Here is a 24,728-nt window from a genome sequence, read left to right on the forward strand (position 1 = left end):
TTAGAGGTACTGTAGGGTGAGAAAATGATCATTTACATAAAAATTAAAGTAGAGTCAGAAACTGATCTTTTAAAGTTGATAATTTATTTTTAAATGATGATTTAATTTATTAAGGAGCAAAACTATCCAAACCAACCCGACCCTGTGTGAACGTATATTTCTGCTCTTGAATCTTGAATTACCTGTTATTAAGCAGATTTTTTTTCTTTGGTTTCACTGGACACAATCAGGCCTTATTACTGCCTGACATGTAGAGTGAAACTAGAACCTGTCTGACATCATAAAGTAGGCAATAAGAGCTCAAAAACAACATATCATTCTCCAACCTACAGAAATTCAATTGCACAGCTGGTATCAATAAAAAATCTGAGAAGTTGCTTGCCATGAGTAGTTTTGCAAGGTGTTGTAAATCTGTTCTCTGAGCAAAAAAACATTTGTTCATTTGAAATTAGGAAGAGCTAACTCAAAATGCTTGAGCAGTTTGAGCTGCGTTATTTCACACAGATACTGCATCAGCAATAAAACTAAAACAAGTAAAAAATCTTCAATTCAGCTCTGAGTGGCTGGCAACGGAGGGTAAACCTGATTGTGCAGCCGTCCTGTTTTGAAATAATGTGAATGTTAAGGTGGAAAGAACAGCAGTGGGTTAGAATGGTTGGGGGAGGAGGGATGCTGAGTGGAAAATGAAGTATTGGAGGAGGGGAATATTGAAGGGGGGAGTTGCATTCTCAAAATTAAAAGTTGTAGCATATTAGTCTGCGTTTGGTAGCTGAGCAGGCGCCCATGCCTAGCATGGCTGCTAATAGGAAAAGATGTGTGGAAGTGTATGATTTATGGTTGCACACAGGCAGGGGTGGAATAATTTGGCGCAGAACGGGTACTTACTGAACGGCAACAACTCGGCTACTTATCCGTACTTTCTGGTGATAAATTAGCTCTTGTTTAAAGTAGCTGGAGACCCATTTTTCATTTTGATTACTACACTTGATATCTCTTTCTTTCTTACTCTCTCTTTGTCAGCAGAGATTTTTAGCATTTTTGTGTATGGTTCGGTGTATGGTAGATGTGTGAGTATTAACCCCTCCTTGACTAGACACAGCAGCAAACTCCCATTGGAAAGCAATTGCATTGCTAATTGCAAGGAGGCCCAATAAGGACATAGGGAGGAAGATATTCTCCATGATCAGGTGTTTTTCTGCAGCGATCAGAAGGCACGACTCCTGTCAATCAGTGACCGACCCTTGCTGGAACCTTTCCCTGGTCGGACAAGGTACTCATTGATCCCTCCATTGCCCCTTTGACAGGAGGCAGCTTCAGTGAGGGAAATAGGCAGGTGAAATATTAAGTTAAAAGTCAGCTTCCAATCAATAAATACAGCCTGGATGAGGAGTGGCAGAGCCAAGTCCCTTCAGCCGGACTCCCTCTAGCCAGGGGGTAATGCGATTGAGGTCTGTGGATAACCCCAAAGACCCTGCAGGCAGAGCACAAACTACGTCCTGACTCCCTGGATGGGCCCATCACACAGACTGCACTGCCAAGTCCTGCAGTATTAGCTGGCACTCGCTCTTATTGTCCTCTGTTTGGCACTGCCACCCATGTCTGTGCCCGGGCAGAGCTGGACACTCTACAAACAGCATAAATAAAACATATGAGAGCTGTAATGAGAAAACAGCGGCAGAGCCAACAGAGTCAGAGTTCAGACTCCATTGATATACACAGACAGACAGCTCAAAGGGAATCTGGTATAATTACAACAGAAGGCTGCAGATCCAACAGCTCCACCTTTGGTTTTCCCCATGCACTGCATCATGACATTGATCAGATGTCTCCCTGAGTCTCATGTCCATTGTCCTGAGCAGCTCCTTAAATTGGTGAGTTTCTGGCCATGAGGTTGAATAGCTTGGCAGGGTCAGTGGTTATCTTGGCTTGTCTTTTGCGTACAGGACAAAGTGAGGAGGTGGAGATGAGCCCTTGTCAGCCCCTTGCCTGTTACGCCTGGAGGGTCAGGGGCACAAGGGCAGGAGGGCAGCTCAGAGAGAAGGCCTTTCTCCTGCAGGACTGCATCTCCAGAGTCTGCTCCTCCAATCTCCCCCTCGATGTTTCTGACTGACAGCTATCTTCCAGCTGCGGGACATGCACCCCGGCAACCCACTGCTGATAAAATGTTAATGTAATTAACAGATAATGGCTGTTGTTTTTAGCTGTCAATACTCAGACTGGGGAGGGATAAGGCACTGAAGCTGCACAAAGTCACATTCAGATATCTGCCAGCCATTGTAGAATTCAATTATTTTAGCAACGCCACCCCCACCTGTCTTCGGCCGCTAACTTCCACATCAACATTATAGCCCAGACTCCTTCCTTCATTGCACATACACAAGCATCATCTGCTTTAGCATTAATTCGGGGCTCTTAATAATGCTTTGGGACAGTTAATGTTTTTAAAAAACAAGAATTTGGTGAACAAGTTTGTAAATATTGCATATTTTCTCTAATAAATAGGGTTTGAAATTATCATAGAGCCCCAGATCAAATACACATTTTTTTGTTAAATGTCTTTTCACGAGTTGCAGAGAAACTACATACTTTCTGTAGCCACCAAAACACTGACATAATTTTAGATCAGCATATAACCAACCTTATTTACAGAACTGGTGGACCTCATTTAAATTGATTGGATTCCTGGTACAGACCTGACATTTAGACACAGTCAATACATTTTCACAAATATGTGTGAAATCATTTTCCTGTTGGAAAACTCGATTGTGTCGAAGTTTTAAAATCTAGTTGTTGGTTTGAAGTTGAAGAATCCATCTTTTTCTGCCACCCACTTAGCAAAATTCACCAGTACCACTGGCATTAAAAAAGACCCTCAGCATGACGGTGTCACCACCATGCTTGACCGTTTGTACAGTGCTCCTATGTTTAAAAGTATCCCCATGACTTCTTCAAATATCCCTCCTGTTATTGTGGCCAAACAGCTCAGGCTTTGTCTCCTCTGATAAAAAAAAAGCTTCAGAACACATCCATGTTAGTATTAAATTTGCTTCACCATAACAGTAACACTGCAGTGAAGTGAGAATTAACAAAGGTTGGAGGTACCGCAGAACAACGTTCTACGTCCCAATGCCACAACACTAATCTCAAAGCATGATCCAAGCTAGTTTACCAACCAGTTTACCTGAACTCTACCTGATCTTCCAAGAAGTGGGGTCAAGTATCCCAACAGAATTATGCCAGAATCTTGTTGATGGCTTTTAAAAGCGTGTAGTTTCTCTGCAACTTTTATCCAAACCATTTTTGGGGTGTATGTATATATTTGATCCGGTAGGTATAATTTTAAACATATGTTAATTAGAGAAAATAGAAATCCAACTTGTGCACCCAATTCCTTTCTTTACATGTATTAAAGTTGATTGATGTAGTATTATTCCAACGACTACAAATACTGATTCGAATGCATCACCAAAAACTCAGTTAACATAACGTTTGTGGTCAGGATGAGTGTTTCTAAACTTCTGACCACCGCTGTACAAACTTTTTCATATTCGGCTCCATTATGCTGCATGTTTCCTACTTTCAGACCATAAATCATGTGACTGAGGCAAGCAGCCGCAGAGCTCTTCTCACCTGGACAGCGTGTCGGACACAAACAAACCAAACCAACTAGCCAGACACAAGACAAATGTATTTATATTTGTAACCAAAAACACAACGCCATCAGGACATTGTCAGAGCTGCTTTGGACATCTCCTGACTGACTATTCTGGTATTTTAATAAGTATCGAGTCCAAACAAGATTAGGTGCTTCCAGTTTACGAAATGTCACCGAAGGCAGCACTATCACTCATAATAAATGGGCTTATGCAAACAGTAGTTTTTTTTCGCCATGCATAAGAGCTTTTCTGGTGTGCTTCGCGGTGATGCTGTATGCTGATATGCAATTATTCTAAGTAGTATCAAAGTTCAGGTGTAAGTCTACCATCTTGCTGTAGCAATGGGAGATGCTCTGAGAAGCAATAGATTACCAAAAGAATATTCCATGAATAAAGACAGAAAATTCTTGCAACGATAAGAGGGAGCCCAAGAATGTGATAAAATGCATCCCATAATGGATGGTCCTCCTCGTATTCATATTTTGTTTGTGGTCCAGCTTACACCTGATGTGAGTCATAATTCTGTAGCCTTCCCCTCAGCGGCATGCGCTCTTGAAAATGTCACACTGAAACTTTGATTAGTCCAGCTCAAGTGTTTGTGCTCCTGCACTATAATTAACCCAGTTTGTATGTGCTAATGACACCTAATTATCATTTGTGTAACAAGATTGCTCTCATTGCAGTAATGAGAGAAACTCCTTCAAATGTTGCACTGCTTACAAACGGCTTTCTGCTGTTATTAGCAGAGTGTTTATGCAATCACATCTAATTGAAGTGTTAATTAAATCAGGAAGAGCATTTTGCTGAGCACCAACACTGAACAGTGGAAGAAAAAGCTAAGCATATAACCCTAAATGCCCCTTTCTGTACCACACTCTACTGTGGGAACTCATCCTGGCATCAACATTGAGATATCATCCCACCAGCATTTTTTTGTAGCATCTAAAGGACTGAGAACCAATCAGACATGATTGGCACTTTGACTGGCTAGTCAAATCAAGCCTCGCCCTCTCTCTAAACAATTCAACAATAATTGCCATGCACAAGAAGGTGGAAGTGTGCTGCCTCGTGACCTTGTCTGCCCATCAATATCCAAGGAAGTGTGGACAAAGGCAATCTCAAGTGACCAGACACACACTTGAGAAAATTACAGATCAGTAATCAGTATGCAGTTAAAGTGGACGGTGCAATGGTGTAAAACATTCAATAAATGTCTGATATTCAGGGATATGCAGATGATGTTGTTGGATAATATAATTAAGAATGTCATAAAGCTCTTTTAATGAAAAATGGAAACATATTTTCAATTTTTGACAGATTATTTAAGTGTAATTTATTTTTTAGAAACAAAATGAGTAACATGACTGCAGTGATTCATGAAGAAATATAGTAACTTATTATTGTCAAACTCCAGCACATCACATACATTAAACATTTATTTACTAGATTTGCAAGATAAATACTATGGTTAGTCCTATTTGCTTTGCATATAGAGATGCTTTGCTTTGTAGGACTTTTAAAAAAGGGATGATGCATTTTCATAGCTAATATAAACAACATCGAGAATATGGCAAATACAATACATTGTGAAACTATTTATACTCCTTACATTTTTTCACATTTTCTCACATTATTATTAGATTAACACAACTAGAGACTGAAATGTTTGCTTATTCATCTTTGTAAAACAACTCAAGGTCTGATTGGATGGAGAGCTTTTGTGAGCATCACTTTTCAAGTCTTGCCCCTGCTTTTCTATTGGATTTAGGTCTGGACTTTGACTGGGCCATTCTTAATATGCTTTGATCTAAACCAATCACTTGTAGCTGTGGCTGTTTAAAATTGCTGTTCTGCTGCTGCTTGCAATCAGCGCTGACAAACTTTCATGTTCCTGTTGAAGAAAAGCATGCCCAGAGCATAATCCCACCATCATCTGCAGTGTAGATTTTTCGCCACACAAGATGTTTAACAGGTAGGCGAAAAAGTTCAGTGTTGTTCTCATGTGATGAGAGCATCTTATTTGTCATGTTCACTATGCCCCCTGCAAACTAGAAGCATTACGACTTTCTGTCACCAACGGTTTTCTATTACTAGTCCTCCACAAAGACCAGATTTGTGGACTGCATGACTAGTAATTGCCGTATCGACTGATTCTCCCTCCTGAGCTGTGAATCGCTGCAGCTCCTTAAGAGTTGCTAAGTGCCTCTTGGCCACTTCTCTGATTAATACTTTCCATTCCTGGCCTGTCACGTTAGGTGGACACCCATGTCCTAGTTGATTTATTTTTGTGCCAGGCTCTTTCCATTTTCAGATGATGAATTGTACAGTGATTTGTAGAAAGTTTACAGCTTAGGATATTGTTTTATAACAAACGTCCAAGGCATCCACAGAACAGCTGTACTGAAATTGAGATTACCTTACACTTACTCTGTGGATTTTTTTTAGGGGTATCAAAGTAAAAGGGTCTAAATACAAATTAAAAATGACACTTTTCTGACATTACCTTCTACAAACATTTAAAATCCATTTATCACAGTTAAGGTTAGAGGACAATTAATACTTTTGCAAGACACTGTAATACAGGTCCTTCTCAAAATATTAGCATATTGTGATAAAGTTCATTATTTTCCATAATGTCATGATGAAAATTTAACATTCATATATTGTAGATTTATTGCACACTAACTGAAATATTTCAGGTCTTTTATTGTCTTAATACGGATAATTTTGGCATACAGCTCATGAAAACCCAAAATTCTTATCTCACAAAATTAGCATATCATTAAAAGGGTCTCTAAACGAGCTATGAACCTAATCATCTGAATCAACGAGTTAACTCAAAAGATTCCTGAGGCCTTTAAAACTCCCAGCCTGGTTCATCACTCAAAACCCCAATCATGGGTAAGACTGCCGACCTGACTGCTGTCCAGAAGGCCACTATTGACACCCTCAAGCAAGAGGGTAAGACACAGAAAGAAATTTCTGAACGAATAGGCTGTTCCCAGAGTGCTGTATCAAGGCACCTCAGTGGGAAGTCTGTAGGAATGAAAAAGTGTGGCAGAAAACGCTGCACAACGAGAAGAGGTGACCGGACCCTGAGGAAGATTTTGGAGAAGGGCCGATTCCAGACCTTGGGGGACCCGCGGAAGCAGTGGACTGAGTCTGGAGTAGAAACATCCAGAGCCACCGTGCACAGGCGTGTGCAGGAAATGGGCTACAGGTGCCGCATTCACCAGGTCAAGCCACTTTTGAAGCAGAAACAGCGGCAGAAGCGCCTGACCTGGGCTACAGAGAAGCAGCACTGGACTGTTGCTCAGTGGTCCAAAGTACTTTTTTCGGATGAAAGCAAATTCTGCATGTCATTCAGAAATCAAGGTGCCAGAGTCTGGAGGAAGACTGGGGAGAAGGAAATGCCAAAATGCCAGAAGTCCAGTGTCAAGTACCCACAGTCAGTGATGGTCTGGGGTGAAGTGTCAGCTGCTGGTGTTGGTCCACTGTGTTTTATCAAGGGCAGGGTCAATGCAGCTAGCTATCAGGAGATTTTGGAGCACTTCATGCTTCCATCTGCTGAAAAGCTTTATGGAGATGAAGATTTCATTTTTCAGCACAACCTGGCACCTGCTCACAGTGCCAAAACCACTGGTAAATGGTTTACTGACCATGGTATCACTGTGCTCAATTGGCCTGCCAACTCTCCTGACCTGAACCCCATAGAGAATCTGTGGGATATTGTGAAGAGAACGTTGAGAGACTCAAGACCCAACACTCTGGATGAGCTAAAGGCCGCTATCGAAGCATCCTGGGCCTCCATAAGACCTCAGCAGTGCCACAGGCTGATTGCCTCCATGCCACGCCGCATTGAAGCAGTAATTTCTGCCAAAGGATTCCCGACCAAGTATTGAGTGCATAACTGTACATGATTATTTGAAGGTTGACGTTTTTTGTATTAAAAACACTTTTCTTTTATTGGTCGGATGAAATATGCTAATTTTGTGAGATAGGAATTTTGGGTTTTCATGAGCTGTATGCCAAAATCATCCGTATTAAGACAATAAAAGACCTGAAATATTTCAGTTAGTGTGCAATGAATCTAAAATATATGAATGTTAAATTTTCATCATGACATTATGGAAAATAATTAACTTTATCACAATATGCTAATATTTTGAGAAGGACCTGTAGATATTAAAAAGTGATGATATAACTTTTTCAAAGGTTCAAAGAAATAACATCATACTCTTACACTTTTAAAACACTAGCACTGCTTTCTTCAAAACAAAATGCTTTCACTGAAACCTTCACTCAGTGTTGAAAACAAAGACTAAATGACTTTAAAAGTTGTAACAAAAGTGAATTGGACAAAATTAAACAGGATTTTAAAAATTATTAATAAATATCTCTGAAATTGTTTATGTCTTTTAAAATTATCAATGAATAATTTGTTTCCAGTCTGCCATATCATTCACTAGAGAAAGGGGGAGCTAAGGCAATGACAGGGGATGATAAAATGGGGAAAGATGTCTTTAAAATTGGTTTATATCATTATATGGACCTGTAGAAACCCATCTGGTACCCCTGCCCAACACACCTTTCTGCAAACCTAAACAAAGTCACTGGTGGGAACATAAATTCACTGGAAAATTACTTAAATTAAAGAGTAGTGAGTATTTCACTGATAGTTTACAATCCACCTTGGTGCTGTAGGTCCTGTTCTCTGCCCAAGCAGGCTGGTCTTTTCCTCCTCCTTCTCTCCATCTCTCCTTCTCCCATCCTGCTCCTGAACAGGACCCATTGGCCCTGATTAATCTGCTGCATTTGACTTAATGAGAGGTCATTCAAATATCTGATCACAATGGCTGGAGGAATCAATGATAGATAGCCACATGTCAGAAACACTGACGAAAAAGAAAAAAAAAGCTGATTAGGATTTTATTAGATATTCTCCCTCAGCAATATGTACCCAAGTGAGTTTTTTATTGGGTGTTGTCTTGATCCCACCTGTTTGTGTTTTTGTTAATTGCAGCAACAATCGAGTTCTTTTCACCTCAATTGCATCTAAGTTCCTATCCCTCTGCTGTTGGGTTGTCCATTGCTGTCTCCCTGGTTCCTGTTTCCCTTGTGTCTGTAAGTCATCCTCTTCATTAAAATAGCCTACTACCATGCGCCAGCTGATGTCTTGTTCTCGCTTAAGGCCTTCACAAACCCAAATTGTGACAGGTGTAAAACACAGAGGCTTGCAATATTTTAATACACATATCTTCCATGTAGTCACAAACCTCAATGTATTTCATTGGGCTTTAATGTGACTGACCAGCATAAGGCATTACAAAACTGTTAAGTGAAAATAAATGTTACATTCTTTTTTAAATGTTCAATAAATAAAAATCAGAAAATTGTGTTGTGCATTTTTATTCAGCCCTGTTTGTTGCGATACTCCTTAAATAAATTTAGTGCAACCAGTTGCCAACCAATTTTAACAATTCAATCCATCATCTGAAAATGGAAAAAGTAAGGCAATTCTGCAAACCTCCCAAGGCATGGCCATCTACCTACACTGACAAGGTTGGCAAGGAGAGCATTAATCAGGGAAACAACTAAGAGGTCCATGGTAACACTGGAACAGCTGCAAAGATCCACAGCTCAGGCGGGAGAATCTGATGGCAGGACTGTTAGTTATATTTTCCACAAATCTGGCATTTGTTAAAGGGGAACTAGAATTAGACCATTGTGCTGGAAAAAGGAGCTCTGGTCAGATGGGACCAAAATGAACTTTTTAGCCGAAATGCAAAATTCCCTGTGCTGTAGAAAATTAGATTCTGCATATCACCTGTACACACCATCCTCACTGTGAAACATGATGGCAGAATCATACTGGGGGATTATTTTCTTTGGCAGAGACATGAACGCTGGTCAGAGTTGACTGGAGGGTAGATGGACCTCATGGGTGGTATACATTGTGCAATATTGGGCCTTCAGACGATAGACGAGAATTGAAAGAAATTCATAGAGAAATCTTTGGTCATGGCTCTAAATCTGTGTTCTTTCGTCACACTGTGAGACAGGTTCAAGGATGGCCATTGTTAGCATCTTGCAACCAAAGTTACCCTGCAATAAATATCTAACAGTGCCAGATATTTACAATTACTTATACCATATAGTGTTTCTGCAGAGTTATTCAGGTTTGAGTCCTGTAAGGTTAGGGTTACTAGATAACAGTCTGGTGAGGAGCATGTGCTTGTGTGAGGCAAGTACACGGTGGTTACAGAAGAAGCGGAACAAATTATTTCAGAACAACTCAATTTTGCACTACACTGGCATCCCAAGTTGGCTTCTTTTCCCCAGCCACGACTACGTTCACAGTCTCCTCTTTCTACTTTTCTTCATATTTCAAGGCACATAAAAACCACAACAACAAGGGCTGCGTTCTTCATCGTGTGTTTGTCGTTGTTGTCTCTGGCAGTGCAGATGGATTGTGTACGCTGATGTGGCGCATGCTGGTGACGTTGCTTTGCCGATTTAATAGTAAGCGGTCATCATACAAGTGAACACATCAGACTTGATGTCATATCAAAGTTTATTTGATATACGTCACATAGTGTGTCATATAAGATTCTTATAAGATTGCTAAAACCGCACAGTGTAAGGAAGCCACTAAAGGCTGCAACTGAATTGAGACAGTGGGCAGCTGTTTACCTTCCAGCACAATAACAACCCTTTTAGCACACATCTATGTGTCAGAAAGGCCTAGTCAAAGTGCAGGTATAACACTAATTGGGAGTCTTTGGCAAGACCTAAAAATTGATTTTGAGAGTTGCTCTCCATCCTATTGGCTAGACCTATTTTGCAAAGAATTCGCAAAATTATTTTTGCTTCACAATTATGCACTACTTCCAGTTGGTCTATCACAAAAAATCCAATAAACTACAATACAATATGTAGTTGTAACATGGCAAAATGTGAGACAAAGTTAAGAGATATGAAGACTTTTGCAGGGCAAAAGTATCTATGATTACTCTGTTCCACCCCTGTGGTATTTCAGTCAACAACTGTAAGACAAGTACCTTAAGTTTGCTATTTAGATTCCCAACACAACACTCATGAGCTGGATGAGGTGAGTGTTGTGGCTGAAATTTGTGTTTGTGTGTTATGACCAGACAAACAATAGGTCATTCAATATTACAGCTCTGTGATACACACATCACAAAGAGGCCGTATCAGCAAACACAAAAAAAAAAACCTTCAGTTAGGAGATTATGAATTGATTTCTTCCGCCCTGCAAAGCCCGTGTCTTTGTCGGTGAATGGAGTAATGTGTCCACTTGACCTTTCTTGGCGGGTTTCTTTCTGGTGAATTGACTCTAAAGTGTTTGGCCCTGGCCTTTTCAGCGCCATGGGTGTCCTCCATCTGTAGTGTGGCCTGGTTGGAAAACATCAAGGAGTCTGTCAGGGCATCACGCTCCCTCGTACAAAAAAATAAACGGTGTTTGTGTAGGAGTGTACAGAGCATTGCAAAAGTGTTCGTATCTTTTGAACTTCTACACCCTTTCACATTTATTTATTCGTCTTTTTGCATGGTATTTACAAATTTATACATGGGCTGAAACCAAAAACTGCTTCTCACCAGTCAAAACACTTTACATAAATTAAGAATCAAGAATTACTGATGTAGGCAACTTGCCAATATATAAACACTAAAACTCAAAGTGCTTAAAAACAAGACACATAGCCATTTGATAAAACACGAGGCCAGTTGCATTGTAAACATTAAGGATATAAACACACTCCTAAGCAACAGAGAGGGTTCCCACAGACTTTAACCACGATTTATTTTCTCAGGATTCAATATGGTAGACCAACACAACCTAGTGCATAATTATAAAATGGACTGATGCATGATATTCACATTTTATTTACAAATAGTGTGTTTGCATTCAGTTCCCTTACATCAATATTTTTTAGAACCTTTGCTGCAGTTGTTGCCACAAGTCTTTTGGGTCTCTCCTTACCAACTTTGCACATCTACACATGTAAATTTCATTTTTCTTTGTGAAATAGCTCAAGCTTAGTCACATTGGACAAAGAGCGTCTGTAGAGATTAGTTTTGCGGTAGATTGTGAGTTGGATTTTGACTGGGTCATTCTAGCACATTAATTTGCTTTTATCTAAACCATTCCATTGTGGCTCTGGCTGTGTGAATAGGGTTCTTCGCCTGCTGGAAGATGAACCTCCAACCCAGTCATAAGTCTTTTACAGAATCAAATAGGTCTCAGGCTTGACCACCCAGTATTTAGCTCTATCCATCCTCCCATTAGCTCTGGCCACCTGACCTGTCCCTGCTCACGGGAAGTATCCCCAGAGATTAAGATTTTGCTGTGGTGATGGTATGTTCAGGGTGATGCGCAATGTTTTAATTTTGGTCTCATCTTACCAGATAATCTTTTTCCACGTGTGCTGTGTCCCATACATGGCTTGTGGGAAACTGAACAGGACTTCTTATAAATTTCTTTTAAAAATGGCTTATTTCTTACCACTCTTCGTGAAAGGCCAGATTGTGGGGTGCAAGACTTATAGTTGTCATGTAAACAGATTTACCCACCTGAGCTCTGGATCTCTGCATCTTTTCCAAAGTTAGCATAGGCTCCTTGGCTGCTTTTCTAATTGCTGGTGTCCTTGCCCAGCCGATCAGACTAGGTGGACAGTCATGTCATGGTAGGGTTGCATTTGCGGCACACTCTTTCCATTGTAAAGACGATGGATTGAACAAACCTCGGAAGCCTTCATAGAACAGCTGCATTTATTCTGAGATTGAACTACACACATGTGAACCCTGTTTACTTATTAGGTGGATCCTGTAGTAAATTGGTTTTACTGGATTTTGTCTAGAGGTAACAGAATAAAGACGACTTCTCACTTTTTGTATTTTAATTCATTAAAACCTTTGAAAATCATATATCATTTTTCTTCCACTTCACAATTATGTGCTACTTTGTAATGGTGAATCACATAAAATCCCAATAAAACACATCAAATTGTGTGGTTTTACCAGCAGAAAATATGAAAAAGTCTAAGGGATATGAAAGATGTTGCACAATAATATTATTTGACATTATAATTTGCTGACCTACAACATGTATGTAGCCTAACTGTATTGTTGGGCTACACAGCTCACATATTACAGTATGTAAAGTGAGACATGTGTAGAGAGTAACTGCTGCCACTGAATTTCCTGGTCCTTGTCCAAGTGCCATCTCAGGTCTGCAGAGTACAGTGGCAGTGAGAATGGCCAGTGACACAGAGGTCCCGGGCATCTGAACTAGCATCTGTTGTGGACGGGAGCTGCACAGCGGCCGCCCTGTCCTCGCTGTCGGCGTGACACCATCCCACACTGTCCACTGTCTGTCACACTGAGAGCCATACAAAGTTAATTGTAAACTAGAGTGGCGCTTTGGGCCCTCTCGCTAAGCAGCCCCTAATGACAGGCAGAGAGACAGCTACACATGTTCGCCGGCCCTCCCTATGGAGGAGGTTGCAGATAGCGCTTTGCCGCAGACACTGACCTGTCATGGCACTGTCAGCAGCCAGCCCGTCAGCCATACAGGCCCTGCTCGCAGCCTAGCTATCCCAGGTGCTCGGCTGACAATCTCCACACCCTGTTCTGTCGGCTTCGCTGCCAAGCCTGCTGCTGCTCAGATTCATTAAGGCTTTGTTCATAGCAGAATAATGGCTTCATTATGAGCACAACTCAGTACTGTATGTGCAGGACTCAAGGAAAGAGTGCTTTTCATGCTTCGAATTGCTGCTCAGACCTTTTTAGAATGGTTGTTGCTAGGCAATCTTGTCATAATGTTACACTCCTAGTTTCCCCTGCTAAGACTCCTGAGGTGTGCATTTTGTGTTTATGAGGGATTCTCCTGGTGGTGTAACAGAGCTCAGGACAGACGTAAGGAACACATGTGCTAATATCTTCTCATAGGAGCCCAAATGAGCCATTACAGAAGCTAATCTGACAGGCATGCTGCATTCAGTTCCCCATCTGCCAGCAGCAGCACTGAAAGCCACAGTTTGTTCCTCCTGACTGCTGAGCTGGATGGGACAGATGGAAAACACTCTACTTTAGTAGCAATCTACTGACCATGGATGAAAGCGATGCAGGAAGGACGAGTGGGAGCACAGTCACCCTGCAGATGAATCACCTGGTTGGGGCCTCATGTTTATTCAAATCAACATCCAATGAAGCACTTTTACACTTTTGATAGGGCATGTCTAGTTAGAGATGGGGTTGATCTGATTTAGTATGAACCCAATTCTAATGTCATTCTTGGATCAGATATTGACCTTAGGTGATGGAGTCAGGCGCCATGGAGGTCATATTTTGACTCTGGAAGTCTAAACTGTCCGTCAAAACACACAGTAATCCCCAAAATTGCATATAAGGAAATGTTTAGGCAGAAATTATTTTTACCAGGATAAAGTAAATTTCAGACCGTTTTACAACCTTTACATACCTAATAAAGCTAGTTGACAGAAGCCATATTTCGAAATAAATTGCAGGTATGTGTGAAGAAATCATAGTTCCCCCATGCTCTTTGCTTAGTGTCAGCAGTCGGCTTACAAATTTAGCAGTTCTACAGCATAATGTGATTGTACTGTAGCCATGCAACAATTGTTCTAAGGCTTCTTGCAATAATGCAATAATCAATCACAAACTGCAGCAGTATAGCTGAATGTGACTGTGAGATTTTTATTTTTACTCACATTCACCACCAGGACAAAAAAAGACTTAATGTCTAAGTAAAAGTGCTGGGAATCAGAATCTATGGGTATTGGCAGATATTTAAAGTAGGACATTGGGACTTGATGAGGACCCAAATATCCTGTATGGCACCATTTTGATTTCTAATTGGGTGTGTGGGCCCCATCTCTTTTTAAGCTGTTTCTCAGTTTCTGTCTGACTCTTAACCCATGGAGATCAGGAGGACAAAATATGGAGGGAACAAAGGAGCAATACAGGCTGCCGTCTACCTCATGGGGAAGAAGACATATAACATTAATGGTATCCGTTAACATCTCCTTAACCTCAATCCCCCTTGCTTTGGGAACCTCCCATTCCCTACTTTGTCTCCCCCTTCTGCAGCTAACCGCAACCCACTCACCCGCCAGCCCCTAGGCTGTGCTCCCTTGGGGCCTGTTTGTTTCCCTGCCAGGGGCACAGGCGGCGGAGCACTGATGAGGTGCTCAGGCCACCGTGAAATGCGCCATAACCTGCCAGCACAGGGGCCTGGTGAGATTGCCGTATTTACTTTTTAATCTGGCCGCCTTAATACATGCGATAAAAACTTTGTCACATTAGATGGTGACAGATGGGCCCAGAGATGTTTATTACTGGTAGGGTAGCATGGGGGCAGGGGAGTGTGTCAGGAGGAGAGGGTGAGGGCTGGGGGAGCACAGGGCAGCAAAAGGGGGTAAGAGGGAGAGAGGCAATGCCCCCAATCACGATAATTTTTCATCACCCCAATTACATTGTTGAGTGCATCTCCACGGTGGCATGTGCACACCCAGTCCTGCTGCTCGGAATGGAGCGAAGCGCAGAGACATAAATAAAGATAAAACGAGGTGCCCTAGGTCTTCTATCCCGCAGACTATTCCTCTGCCATCTCTCCAAACTGATGGAGGCCTTGTTTAAATGAAGGCTAAATCTTATTTAGATAAGAGAACTGAACTGCTGCCCAGGATGAGAGCACCATTGTTTGTTACTGATGGGCTGGAGAGGAAAGGGAGGGGTTGGGTGGGGGGCTGAGGGGGGGGGGGGGGGTTGACTGGTCTTTGCATGTTTTTTATGCAATAACAGAGATTGAATGTTGTTTTTGTGTTTGCAGGAGTGCAGGCATATGGGCCGCACACAGAGAATATCTGTCTGTGTGGAGATAGAAAACAAAAGCTGAACCTGTCTAAGTGTGCATTTGTGAAATCAGTCCCTTGGTAATAAAATTGCATTGTAGTATATCTATTCTAATGTCATTTCCTCTCCAGGGGCTCTATATATATGTTTTATATGAAATACAATATCAAAGTAGGCTTTGCTTAATGTTTAAATGTTCTTCATTATGGCCCATCATCAGCAGACAATGTATTTTGGTGCACTCGGCTGTCTCAAGCCTGAAGTTTTGCAACTGTTTTTCTTTTTAATTGTTGTGGAAATTAAATAAGAGTGTTTGTAACATGAATTTTGCAGGTAATGAGAGAGCCCAAGAGCAGCTGGGAGACCCCGAGCCTGAACATCATTAGGAGCTCAGAGGCTCCTGAGCTCCACGCTAGCGTAAGCCGCTAATGAAAAGAATGTAGTCACAGATCTCATTTTTCAGGCAATTCTTGTGTAAACTGGAGATTTTCCAGTGTATGCACAGTGGAACAGGGGACCTCACATAAATCACCCAGGCTGTCTGCCTCAAGTGAGGAAAAGAGGGGGTTTTGAGCACATGCTAACCATGCAGACATATGCTGCAGAAAACTGGAAATCTGCAGTGGCACAGCTAGGAGATACACTGGCAGCATCTACACCTGCCTTCTCCTCCACCCACTTCTCCCCATCTTTTCCAGGTCTATATCCATCTACTCTGTTCTGTCCAACACCCCAATCCCTCAATTCCCCCCCCCCTTCTACACCCAGCTATAATTTCCCCTCCTACCCGCAGGCAAACCAACCAGCAAGTGCTGCATGCAAGCCATTGAAATGGGTCATTTTTTAATTAAATACAATATTAATTACTCCGAGCATCATTACCGATATGTGAGATTTGACTAATTAGTGTAATAGTTTTGGAGTCACGCTCATTAAATATGAAAATTACAGCAGTAGAAAGGATTGGTTCCGTGATCAATCTTGTATGGACAGAGAGGAAATGATTTAGAGAATACGCTTTATTGTACAATTAACTCCATTACAACCTGCCAGACAAGAATAAAGAGAGTGGGGAATTTCAGTCTATGTTAAGAGCCTTCGGGTGCTGGCTCTGGCCTTCTTTCAGATGCAAGCTTTTTCACCTTTAACTTCATGAGACTGTTGCTAAACATGAACTGTTCTCCAGAGAAGCCTTAAACTCATCACCTACTCTAATAGGACAGCTGCTAAATGGAAGAGTTGTTGATCTCCTGTATTTCCCACCCAGTTAATGACACTCAGAGTTGTCAGGTCGCTTGCAAATGAACAAACAAAATATCTTGGGTTTTTAAACACTGATCTGATTTTTTTTTTTTTTTTTTGAAGAACAAAAAACAGAAAGTCTATTGCAAACCGGCATTGCAGTACAAAATGAACAATGCTCATGCTTGAAATGCATTATGGATGGTCTCCAAGATGGCCAGTGGGTGTTGAGCTCCACTACTATTTGTGTGCATGAGGGTCTCTCTCCACTGCTCTGGTAAACACATTGCATAGGACCACAGCCAGTGCATATGAGCTGAACAGAGCTCCTCTATGTCCTCACCCTGTGTACAGCTAAACACTGAGCAACAGAAATTGGCCCTTTTACTGCTGTGGGTTTTTGTGTGTTTAGCATATCAAAGCTGTGAAAATAACCATGTTTGCATTGTCTCTTCTCTTTCCAGGTGGTCTATCATATCTGGGGCCTCAGACCGGATGGCACGAGTCGTGTGTGTTGATCACTGTGGCATCTGGCTAAAAGGGAACACCCCTGGCTGGCAGGGAAAAAGTGGTAGTTTCAATAGAAGTGATGGCAGCCGTCTCAAAAATAAACAAGTCATAAAACTAAATGTAATTTACACAAAAATATTCACACCCTCTTGACTTTTCCACATTCCTGCAGTTACCTTTACAAACTTCAATGTTTTATGGTGATAGACTTCAGCAATTTTTTTGGAGAAAAAAAAATTGGCAGAAAGAAATTTGGTGTGCATTTGTTTTCTGTTTCTTTTAGTATAACACCTCGTCAACTTTGTACAATTAAATCTCAGTATAAATCCTGCTGTTCTGTGAGGGACTCAGGTTTATTAATGAGCATTAATAATCAATAAGCATCACAAAGACCAACGAAGAACATCTTAAACAATATCCCAAGATTTAGACACTTGAGCATTGTTTAATTTGTCTGTAACCTTAAAATGGGAATAGTATGGCACTGCAACAAACTTGCCAAAACCTAGACATCTACCTAAAATGACACACTGGGCAATTAATCATAGCAGCAGTCAAGAGGCCCATGGTAAATCTGGAAGAGCTGCAGAGATCCGTGGCTCAGCTGGGTTAAAATGACAGGCAGCTGTTAGTCGTGCACTCCACACTGTATGAGAGAAATGAAAGGGGTAAGTAACTTTGAAGTGCGGTTGGGAAGCAATAAATAATGACTTTAAGTTCTTGCTTACTGGAGATGAAGATGAATTTAGACAAGGGAGAATGATGTGGAGCCAGGGAGAGCGGTTGAGGCAGCTGCTGAGTCTGTGAGTCAGAGGTGAAGGTGAGTTCCCAGGAGAAAGTTCAGGTAAGTTCTTGACCGTTTGATTTTCATTAACTTGATTACCGGACGAGGTTTCTGGAAGCTTGATGTGGATTTGAATAGGTGGAAGGTGAGCAGGGTTCGCTTGTAGGAGGACGAAGACTGAGCTGTCAGCTAGTACTTGATCCAGGTAGATTTCTTGGAAGCTTGGGAACTTGACTGAAAGCTGCAGGAGCTTTGAGGCTTGGACTTGAAGTCACCTTGAAAGGAGCACACAAAAAGGTAAATAACTGTGAGTTTCAGCAAGAACACAATACTTAGGGCTTGGCCAGATAAAGTTACCATCAAGGCAAACACTTAGGCACTGGAGTGCTGACAGCTCCACCTTCTTATACTCCTCCAGATGAATGAAGATGAGGAACACCTGCTACCCTCCACACCAGAGGATACTGGGGGCATCTAGTGGTGAGTAAGTGTAAGCAGCAGGCAAAAACAACACATGACAAAAACTCCCAGATTCCGACACACACCATACAGGAAAGCCATCATGGGTCCATTTGTAATTTGCCAAAAGCGATGTAGAGGACACTGCCAACATGGAGATGAAGGTGCTCTGACCAGATGAGACGGACATTAAACCTTTGGGCCTACGTGCAATATTTTCTGTGAGGTGGAAAACTAGCCCTGCACATCATCCTGATCACACCACTCCATTAACACATGGTAGTGAAGGCATAATGCTGTGGGATACGGTTTTCTTGAGCAGGAATAGGAGAGATAGTAAGTATTGATGGGAGGATCGATGAAGCTTAATACATGGTAAGCTTTGAAGAAAAACTGTTAAAAGGTACAAAAGACTTCTGTCTGTCATGTAAATATTTTTGTCTCTAGATTTGTAAAGCTGGTAGAGACAAAAGTTGAAGCTGAAATTGGAGCATAAGGTGGTTCTGAAAAAAACTGACTCAGAGTGCTTAAAACTGATTTTTATCTGTAAAAAAATAAAAACAAAATCAGGATGTGTATAAAATGGCAAGGCACTTTAGTTTAGTGTTAAGCAAACATTTCAACAGAGAATGCCATCAAATGCAACCACAATAATTCACTAAAAACAATTACCATTTTTGTATTAATTAACCATTATGTTAAGTAATGATTCACCCAAACCACCCCCTTTAAACTGCCATTATATTTTTGTTTTACAAATTCATTTTCCATTTTTTTCCATCAGTCTTAGTGAATTATAATTTAAACTGTCCATTGCTTGTGACCTTGTTTTGTGAATGTCATTGTAAACCTCTTGTATGTCCCCCCTTTTTGAATATATGCAATAATGCTATCTCCAGCCACATGAATACTGGCCCTCCACATTATTGTAATGCTAACCTCCAGACTGCATGCCTGATAGCCAATACTTTATCACTGCTTTGCCTTTTTTTATGGGTCTGGTGTCTCTTTAAAATGATTGCCCCTGTTTTGATCTGATTAATTTTGTGTGAGCACAAACAATTACTTTTAATCTTTATCTGCTCAAAGAATCACCCCTTTTTATGGGCGTCATTTATTACATGTGGACAGCTACTTGTTCATTAGAATTTCAAGCAGCCTATCACAGCCGAGATCTCCCGCGGTCTATATTTACATTTCAACTTCAGCTAAACAGGTATGACAAACACACACAGCAAAAGGGGGCAGCCACGGCATTTTCATATTGCCACTTCGCGAGCCAGAAGGAGTGGATTTGATGCAGAAGTTCCTGACACACAGGCAGAAGGTGCTGAGCAGGAGGGAGAGAAATGGGGAACAGAAATGAGAAAGAGAGATGGAGGAAAGGTAGGAAGGAGATGGGAAAATGGGAGCAGGATGACTGAGTATGTGTTTGAGCTTTCAGGTGAGTGTCCATCAATTGGATGGGAAGAGAATGGGTTCACGGCCTCTGAAATCCATCCATAGCAAGGGGTCTTCACAGTGAATATAAATATATGTGTGAGCGCCATGGCCAGGGCCACTCTTGACAAGCCAACAGCTGTTAATTATGAATTGGCCTGCAGAGAGGGAGACAGGCTGGTGAATATGCAGAGCTGAAGGAGCATGGAGAGCTCATGCAACACAAGTGTCAGACCTCCACCGCACCTGGAGTGGCAGGGGTCGACCTGGGTGTCAATCACTTGCACCAGCCAAGCAACAGGATGGGAATTGCTTGGAACAGGCCCAAAAAAATACCTACAGTTCAACTTACGTGGTAATTAACTTTCTTTTTTCGTGGTAGCTCGTGAAGTAATTAAAAGTAAAAGATTAAAAGTAAAATTTTTTTGTGTTTAGGTTTAAATAAAAATGTGTAATATAAAGAAAATAACTCTTGGTTACTGCTTTTTAAAGTAGAAGCAAAGTGGCCCTCTAAAGTCTTCTCCTCACACTAGGTTTGTCTGATGTATAAAAAAATTGACCATGATAAATTATTTCACACTGCTTTCCAAGTTAAATGTGATATCTGCCCTGTTTCACCTGAGAAAAAAATCTGCTATGAAAAGACATAAAAAACCTGGTTAAAAAAACATCACACATTTAAACTAAAACTTTGCAGAAGCCCTTATTAATTTAAATTTGTCATTCAGCCTTACAGGGTACAAGACTAACATCTATTGATGAATGGATGGATGGATTAAACAATTTTAATATAAAAACTGGAGGTTTCTCCAAAATGAATAAAAAAAAATCAAGACAACATGGCCATTCAGAATGCCAAATGAATGACAGCAACACTGAAGAAGCTGGAGGTAATTCTGCAAAGTACTGGCTGTCTTCTAAATGTTGCAAAAATCTCCTGTCTTGTCTATATGTCTGAACAAATGAGTAGAGTTGTAAAACAGCAAGTCAAGGTGAATGAAAATCTAAGCAGTTCCAAACATGGTGAGTTTTGACCCAAAACCCTCAGGTGTCTGCTAGAAACCTGAAGATGACATTTCATTTTCAGCTTCATATTGACTCCAAATAAAAGAAGACAAATCAACAAAACTCCAACTTCTTTGGAGGAATAGTGAAGTTTTACTATGGCCTAGCCAGAGCTGAGAACTATATCAGTGAGAACATCTTTGGGGTCACCCGGTGAGAACTGTGGTAAAGAAATGTCTTCACAATCTGAAAGAGATGGAGAACTTGTGAGAGTGAGCAAACATTGCCAAGTCATGATATGGGATGATAAGACTCCTAATAAACAAGACAGAATGCTATAGCTGAGTCAAAAGTTGCTTCAACAACGTATAAGTTTAAGGTTGTGAATATGCAGCCAGGTTAATGCATTTTGATTTTTTTTTCTTCGTCCAACAGATTGGCTTGTTTTCAGTTGATTTGTAGGAGGATTAATGTCACAATATATTTCAAAAATGTTTTGCGATTTTGACCTGTGGTGGATTGGTGCTGCTCAGGGTGTACCCCCACCTGACCTATGACTAGAGATTTCAAATTTCCAAAACAAAATAGTCTCAAAAATGTCTCATCTTTTATCAATAATGTTACATTTAACTGAAGCATGAATCACCCTTTTCTACTGAGTTTTTGGCAATTGCATTCCTAAAGCAAGAAGAGATTTTTATAAATGTTCCTACCAACTCAGAAAAAACAACAGTTTACTAAAGATTACAATGAGAAATTATCACGTCTAACATTATTCTACTTATTACAAAGAAGAATAAGGTTCTAATTAACTAATTTAACAAAGGATAAATGTGGTAAATAGTAGTTTTGAAATTCACAGTGCCCGCCGACGTAGAGTTAGAATAAAACCGAAGTACTAAAACATGCATTTCTTCATTTGCTCCTAAAGATGTCACTGATTTGGTACATACAGCTACAGTCTTCAGTGACCTTACATCTCTTTCCCACTGACAAAGTTTTTACACAGAGTAGTTTGCTGAGGTGCTAGGCTAACAGTATGTTTACTTTCTGTTTTTATGTGTCTGGATGATACAGGTCCTTCTCAAAATATTAGCATATTGTGATAAAGTTCATTATTTTCCATAATGTCATGATGAAAATTTAACATTCATATATTTTAGATTCATTGCACACTAACTGAAATATTTCAGGTCTTTTATTGTCTTAATACGGATGATTGTGGCATACAGCTCATGAAAACCCAAAATTCCTATCTCACAAAATTAGCATATTTCATCCGACCAATAAAAGAAAAGTGTTTTTAATACAAAAAACGTCAACCTTCAAATAATCATGTACAGTTATGCACTCAATACTTGGTCGGGAATCCTTTGGCAGAAATGAATAGTTTTTCTGTTCATATTTTGTTAATCATATCTTCCAAATACAAATCAGACATTCAAGTGAAAACTCAGATGTTTATAAAAGAAAGACCCTTGCCTCGCACCAAAATGGCCCACAGTGCCATGATCCTGAGGTGTTCATTCAGGGTTTTACATTTTTATGTGTGTGTATTTTGACCATTTCCTTGCTTTTTATTATGCTATTAAGCTCTTGTCTTCTTCAGTTCATTTCCTTGCAGTCATTGCTGTTAGATGTTTTCCTTATTGGTTCATTATTTTGTGTTCAGCTTCCTAGTTTATTCTAGTGTTCTTTATACATCTAAAGTTATTTTCTGTTGAATTTCTGTTAGATTCTTCCCTGGGTTTCTTTGTGTTTCTATTCAGCTTCTGGTTAATTACTCCCCCTCCTTCAGCTGCTCTGCCTTTACTTTGCCTCAGCTGCTTCTCATTTCCTCTGATTGGCACCTTCTGGTTGATTGGCCATTTTCCACCCCCGACTCAGTACATTAGCTTGTTGGTTTTCTTTGTTCTCTGCTGAATTATTCTGTTTGACTTCTGTTACATGCCTGATTCTTCCATGTTGTTCTGCTCAGTTTTCCGTCTATGTTCCCTGCTTTGTTCTCCTCTTGCATGACTGTATCTTTTTTAGTTTTTTGTTTTTAAATCATTGCATCTCACCATGCAGCGCTCGAGTTCCTGTCTGCAATTTGGTTCAGTACAAACCTCCCCAAACATAATGCTCAGTTCAAATCATAGTCGGGACCTCTCTGTATGGAGTTTGTATACTTTCCTACAGTCTAAAAACATGTATTAGGTTAATTGGTCACTATAAAAATACCTTTTGGTGTGTCTCTTTGTGTGTATGGATGCATGGTTGTTTGTCTTGTGTGACTGTATGATAGACCGTTTTTTGCCCATTGACTGCTAGAGGTAGGCACCAGCCCCCAAGTGACCCTGCAAGGATTAAGAGCATATAGGAAATGTGTGGAAAATTGATATTTAGGTAAAAGAGGAATTAGAGGAATAGGTTAGATATTTTTAAGTGGGGTTCTGTTCATAAGTAAAACTGTGTCTGCAGTAGATAACTCTCTTGCAGGCCTCATTTAGTATAAACCCAGATTAGTTGGACCCACTAACATAATCAAATACATTATCTGACAAGGTAAACAAACAACTCATCTCTCAAAAACATCATTATTCTTTATGCAGAAGCATAATTATAGACTTTTCATCATATTTGAATCGGACAGTTATTTACACAGAAATTGTTGATTATATACAAAAAAAATGTAAGTAGGACATGCTCATCATTTTGTGTGAAACGTGTGCCGAGAAGTTAACATCTGAAGTGTTTCTGGTCAGAGCGGCTGTCTGTGTAAAATGCAAAAATATAATTGATAGTAAGTGAATGCTATTTTATTGATATGTGAACTGTATTAAGCTCAACACCCACTGTACAAATTTAAAAATTTATTCAGGACTTGAATGTTTTATACTGCGTGAGCACAATATGACCGTAACTCCTGTCCCACTGCACGGCGGAAGATGCCAGACTGCATGACTTGTTGCTGCAGAAGAATTGTGCTGATAGAATCAGTAATAGTGTTTTTGAGATTGAAGTAGTTTAAAGACGGGAGAAGTCCGCTGTAAACTCGAAAACTCCTGGACTGGCCATTACCTTCCAAGAGAGCTATGCTTCTGTTTGTAAGATATTAATTGATTCGAACCGTTAACATAATGTCACCTCAAAAATCCTAATCTATCCCTTTAAGGCGTCCCTAGTTGCCGTGAGAGATGTTTTTCTTTAAAACAGATCTTAGTATTTGTAGCTAACAGTTAACAAGTTGAGAAAACAATGTTGATATATAACATAACTGTAAACTTCTCTTAATATTAAGTCTCCTTAAGAACAACAAAAACCTTTGAATAATTTCTGAATAATTTTATATTTTCTTTCATATATTCTGTGTCATATATTCTCTTCTATGGTAAATAAAAATTATTCAGTTCTATACCAAAGTACTGATAGAACAGCATTAGACATACTACCCTGTGCTGAATCAGCTTAAGCTTTGACCAGATTGTGGTGCTGGATAAAACATAGCTGTGTATAGCAGTCTGCACAAAGTTTAAATCCAACTGACAAAGTAACTATGCTCTTTAGTGTTAATGAAAATGAAGCAGGCTGCAAAATACTGTGGTAAGAAATTGGCTGAAAATCCAGCTGATGATGATTTATTTAAATGTGAAAATGTGTTTCTTAATTATTAGAGCAAAGAACAAGGAGGTTACTTTGGTTTAAAGCCATATGGCAGAGATTACATAATGTAAATTTATCATTCTGGATGT

General features: G+C 40.3%; 1 long non-coding RNA gene across 2 annotated transcripts; it reads right to left on the reverse strand.

The window, feature by feature from the left end:
- Positions 1 to 16,971: 16,971 nt before the first annotated feature.
- LOC124855899 lies at positions 16,972 to 18,437 on the reverse strand. 2 transcript variants are annotated; one of them, XR_007035181.1, is made up of 3 exons: positions 18,035 to 18,437; positions 17,802 to 17,952; positions 16,972 to 17,350 (listed from the first exon to the last, which is right to left on the reverse strand). It is a non-coding gene; the product is annotated as an uncharacterized LOC124855899 (long non-coding RNA). The 2 variants fall into 2 exon arrangements; XR_007035180.1 differs by having other exon boundaries at positions 16,972 to 17,952.
- Between the last annotated feature and the right edge of the window lie 6,291 nt (positions 18,438 to 24,728).

The sequence above is a fragment of the Girardinichthys multiradiatus genome, chromosome 19 (assembly GCF_021462225.1).
Source record: "Girardinichthys multiradiatus isolate DD_20200921_A chromosome 19, DD_fGirMul_XY1, whole genome shotgun sequence".
In the NCBI taxonomy this organism is placed as follows: Eukaryota; Metazoa; Chordata; class Actinopteri; order Cyprinodontiformes; family Goodeidae; genus Girardinichthys; species Girardinichthys multiradiatus.